Raw genomic sequence first — 6,000 nt, forward strand, 5'->3', positions numbered from 1 at the left:
AGAGAAAGTGAGGGAGTTATGAAAGAGAGGACAGTGCGAGACAGATTTGAGCAAAAGGAGGAGGAGGAGGAGGGGGCCGGTGCTGTTAGAGGTCTATTAGGAGCTCCAAATGAGCGAAGCAAAAGGGAGAGCGCGAGAGATGAGAGACACTGAGGGAATGGGTGAGGGAGGGGGTTGAGATGAGGAGCGAGAGCGTTCCTGCCGATGCTCACGTAGGCCCACAGCTGCAGAGGCGCAGTTGCCACTCTCGTCTTTGTGGCCCCCCCCCCCCCCCCACCTCCAACCCAACTCCAGCAACCCTGATTCAAATCAGGGGTTTGATCCCCCCTCCTTCCGCCAACACACGCGTTTGTTGTCACGCTGCTAGTCACACTCTCTGCCTCGCGCCTCGCCAATCCAACCCAGATGTACACAGAGGGGTGGAAAGGGGGGGCACAGTGAACAGTCATGACCGGATGCGCACAGGACTTTGCATATAGGTCAGGATGTATGCATGGTCTCAAAGGGGGCCCCACACGCTCGAAACCCTCTGCGGTGCTGCCACAGATATAGAAAAGTCATCGAGCTGCGTCTCCTCTGTGTCTGCCTTGGTGTGTAACATTTACATCCCTGTTTGTGCACGGTCAGATAAAGCTGCAGTTTGCTCGGAAAATGTCCTATAAAGCAGACACGTTTGAGTCTCGACATCTGTGAGAGTGTCAGCAGCACAGTTTCCGGCGCTGCAGAGGCGACAGACACTGGCAACGTGCTCCTCAGCTCATCCTGCTGACATCATCACTCCCTCCAGTGCTCCCTGTGCTGGTTGTGGACTCATGATATCACCGTAACCGGTTCTGAGTCGAAGCACAAAAGGTATTGTGTGCATGCTTATCCCATCCCACCGTAATGCTATCTTCCTGTCTGAGCCACAAAGCCATCCAAGCTTTCAATTAAATACCATTATCCTTCATATCCTCCCATGATTCACCAAGACTTAGCCAAATCGTGTAATGGATACCTGAGGTGGAAAACCCCCTCTTTTTCTTTTTTTCGCCTTGTTAGGTTATTAACCATTGACAGAGCCTTTGCGTGAGCTTATGCACTGCACTCCGTATTAATAAAATCTAAAGATTAGGAAAGATGCTACAAGGTGTGGTCTAGTTTCTTGAGCTTCTTGTCCATTTGGCTTAATGAGCCAGTTTAATCAAATTACTATATGATCAAATACATTTATTACGTGATTGGAAGGAGTGTGAAACCACATCAAATGGGTCAGAGGGTGCAGAGACGACAGGTACTGCTACTCCGCTAAGCTTTACATTTTAGCAGGATTAGTTTGTCAGATATTTTCTTCATCATAAAAAGATATAGATATTGACATATTTGTGTGGGGCAGAAAACACAAATACTATATTTTTGGAGCTTTTTTTAATGCTAACATTGATTTAGCTACAACTGTCCAACTAGCTAGCATAGCAGTCTCAGTTTGTTTTTTACTACCTCTGTTTTCTAGTGGTAGCAAATTTTAAATGCTGTTTTCCCCCCAATTACACATTTCTATAGCACTGTAACTCTCTAACTTTTATGTGGTAAAACATGGGACTGCTTAACATGGGGCCCTATGTGGACTTACGTTAGCTTGATCACATCAAATCAAGTCAATCCTTCCTGAGCAAAGGCTGCAGAGACAACAGTTACTGCCACTCTGCTAAGCTATGCTAGCTAGGCTAACTTAGCACAACTAGTTTATCCGATGTTACTGTTTTTCCCCTCCATTATGATTAGATGTTATTTCCTTATTTGTGTAGATGAGAAAACAATGCAATTAATTAGATTCCAATAGAAGATGGCATTTTAACTTTTAGTATGGTAAAACATTGGGCTGCATTACATAGTAAAAAAAAAAAAATCATATTAAGATTTGAACAGATTTCATGAAAGTATCAAGGTCATTTATTTGTCATTATACAACACAGGGTTGCATAAAACATAAAACATACATATATGAAATCATATACATTAACACAAACTGTGTACACCCCTGAAATAATTCTGTAGTCCTTCTAGTGAATTTGCAGCAGGGATCGCGAACAGCAGAAACAACATAGTGATGATCATATGGTTTCATTTAGTGTGACTGATTCATGATTAATGATCATTTAACATTACAATCTCTTCGTTCCTCCAGAAAAAAACAATTAATATCATGAGGATGTAACATTTGTTGGAGTGTTTTTCAAACAATCGTAATTTTTTACACGTTGAGAAGAAGATTTGTTGGCATTTCTGCGGCACCACAGCACTTTATTATGAAGCTTTTTAGTCACACCCAGTGTTGCGTTACAGTCATATATTTATTTTAGCGGTAACAGAGTTAATTAACTAATTACTTACCATTAATCATGATATTTCAGTGCTATATTACTGTAGTTATGTCACGTAACACACTACAGTCCATGTCTACAAACGACTGTAGTGAAGTGCTTATCGTTTTTTTAAGAACTCATCCGCACCAACATGACCATATTAATATAGGCTATATTTATATAGGTTTGTTTGATACAGCCGAGCCTATAAGTTCTGTGTTTGGTCTCTTTGTGACTGAAATGAGCCTGATGATGAAGCCTCATCCTCTGAGTGCACTTTACTAATTTACATTCTTTAATGACATATGGACATGCATTCCTTCTTGTCATTATAGGCTACATTACAGGAGGTATAGGTCTGTTGTGTGTCACATGACCAAGCCAATAATATTTATTCCTATCTCATAATTTATCAGACTTTGATCTTTTGTCTGCCTGCTCATCCCTGTGTCCACTGCCATTTGTTCATTTAAACAGGTTGTTTAATTGTTCTATATAGATTATTTATGCATTTTGTTGAGAGTGACTAAAAAGTAGTGAAATAAGTAAAATATTACTTTATGCACTGTATGACACTTAGGATGACACCCATCCTCCGACCCCAATGGCTCACATTACACACTTTTCTATTAACTTGGACTGTGGACCCATAAAGCAAAGGGCGGTGTGCTGCTCGTCGCAGAATCGCTGTGTGATCATTAAATTGATTCGGGTTCAGACACCTGCTGGTGGAGGTTGTTCTGTCCTGTTCTGCCCTATAGGACTGTTACAGCAGAGGATGTCCTGCTGGCTGTAAGGAGACGCTGTTATTTCAGCTGGAGCGAGGATGTGTGCATATTTATCTGCTGTCGCATCAGCGAGACATGTGTAACCCGGGGACTGGAAATTTGTGTGCATGATGGCAAAAGTGTGTAACGTCTCGGTATCACTGATTGAATCCTCCGTGATGTCAGTGCAAAAAATCTTTTTCTGAACCAGCAGCTAACCGCTAAACGTCTTATGAAACACTTCTGTGGTCGAGATTTTTATGAATGAATGTCTGGATTTGTCCACCAGTGGCTGCTGTTGACTCAGTAACACAGACACCCCGGGTTACTGTTTCCTGTACGAGGCAGGCTGCACGTTGCCGAGGCGTTGGGTTCACATGGCATCTGGCCAGGCTGTCAGCTGCCTGCTTACTGGCAGCTTGTGTGGGTCAAAGTCAGAGGCTGCAGCCAGTACTGCTCTCTCTTTCTCTCTCACACACACTCGGACGGACACTTTGACCACACACACACACACACACACTGTCATGGTCTCATTCTGTGCCTTTAACGCTGCACATTCACACACACAACCTGGTTATTTGCTCTCTCTTCTCGGCGTTTCACTTTCTCTTCTCCTGTGCACACAAATCCTCTAAATCCTCGATCCCGAGGCGCGCCGTGACCACATTTTCCTTCCTTGCCGACATACTGTACATCTGTGGGATGGTGTGTGTGTGTGTGGTCACCCCATTCCCTCACTGTATTCCTCTGTTCCACCGTAGTCTCTGCCTGAGGTTTCCATGTCAGATCCCGAAGCCTAATCTGGGCAACAGAACAAAACCCTGTCTTCTCTCTCACTGGCTGGAGCAGAGCACAGCCGACACAGCAGCAGGATTTGGCCCATACCGCCTGCGAGGAGAATGGTTGGAAAGGACTGGAAAGAGCAGGTGGAGTTCTTTGGCAAGTGTGTTTTTGCCGGTATGCCTGTGTGTGTGTGTTACTGTGTGTGTGTGTGTGTGTGTGTGTGTCTGTATCACAAGGGTCACACTAATAGAAACTTGACAGATTTCCAGCAGATATTCGATATGCATTCACACGGCAACAATTTAGTAATGTTACGCCATTTGAGCCGCCGGTCATTACGCATCTATTTTTGGGTAAAGCCCCCATAACAAAACACAACGTGATGCTATAGAAACAATGACTGACGAGATAAGTCTACATAAAGGTTTCCCGTACGGGGTGTCCAATAAAAATAGAGATGTGATCGGTCAACAATGCTTCTTGTAACCTTCGGTCCAGTCATGTCGGTCATGGTTTTCTTGGCTATTTTTGTTTGTGTCTGTCAGCATTTAGACTTTACTCATCATCCCTTCGCTCGCATCTTGTTTGTTGGTGAGATCACTCTCCCCTGGCTGTGAGTCGATCTGTCATTTGTTCGTATCACTGTGATTAACTCTGTCTGTTTGAAGGTAAAGGTGTTCCCAGGGGTCAAAGCTCGTCAGTGACAGTTTAATTTGCACCAGTGAAACCACCATGGTTTGTACTGCTAAGCAACATTAGTCTTCTAGCATGTAGCATGCTCATATTTTGTACAGACAGTCATGGTTCAGAGACGACGAACACTGCACAACTTTGGTAATCCTTGGCGTTTTTTTGGATAGAATACCTACAAAATGTTTTCCCATTATTCTCTGGTGCAATTATTAGCATGCTAACACTGGAATATGGTGAACACAGTTAAAAACTGGATGCAGCCTTGGAGATAAGCCAACACAGCCCAACTTGTCAAATGTAAAAAATACTGGGATCGAGAACAAGCCAGCTAACTTCTGGTTTAGTGCCTGGCTAACAAGAGTAGAGATAAAATAATTTCATCGCTAGGCTCTTCTAGACTTTCTTCAAATTGTGTTGGACTGAAGGCTTTGACTAGTGTGAGTGCACCGTACCGTGCTCAAGCATGGTACCCTTTCTTGGCCCTGGAATGGTTGGACGAGGTGTGCTTCGGCATCGTACGGTTGCTCATGCACGAGCACAAGCATGGGTATGCTTATTATGCCGCCTTGTATAATCAATTAATCCAGGAACATTAGAGAGCCGTGTTTGACCAAAACGACACAAAATAAGCCTAAAAAAAGTCAGTAAAGTAATGTTCTCCATGTTGTTCTCCATTGAGCTGCCACCACGCTAAGACCTGATGACGTATGTAAACAAGGTAACTGTGCTCAGGTCCGGTTGTGGCTGGAGCGATGTGAGCGTGAGACAATGGACAATCTGGGACAATCGGTCCCGGCACGGTACGGAGCGACTGGGCCAAGTGTTAGTGCGCTCGAAAAAGGCGAAAGGCAAACCCATCTACTGGCAGTGGGAAAATGGTCAACTGCCCTTTTTTTTGCAGGTTTACTCGCGATTAAAAAACCTGCACATAAATACTAATTGAGTGTGTGTGTTAATATGTTTAAAGCCTAAAACACTGTATGCTCTGTCTGTATAGCATGAAGGAGCTACAAACTCCATTTCATTTTGCAAACCTTTAACTTTGAATACGAAAATCTTCAATATCCTCTTTTTTGAACGCATTCATGCTCTCTGTCTACCAGTCAGCCTCCCTCTGTCTCGCTCGCTTTCCACCTCTCTCGTCGACCTACTTCTCCTGAGGTGATTGTGTGCCCCCCCTCCTCCTCTCCCACCCCCAAGGTTCTTAAATCCATGTCATTTGGCTCGCTGTTGGCTGGAAAAGATCAAACAGCACATGTAGGGCTGACCTTCAGCCCAGCGTCCCCGCCGCCTGCTGCTTATATCTCAGCAGGCATAGTGCGTCTAAACATTAACTCTGGGGACTGGGCACAGTTTAGTCTAATGGACCTGGTCTGAACGTGTGTGTGTGTGTGTGTGTGTGTGTGTGTGTG

The sequence above is a fragment of the Sparus aurata genome, chromosome 22, assembly GCF_900880675.1.
Source record: "Sparus aurata chromosome 22, fSpaAur1.1, whole genome shotgun sequence".
NCBI classification, from domain to species: Eukaryota; Metazoa; Chordata; class Actinopteri; order Spariformes; family Sparidae; genus Sparus; species Sparus aurata.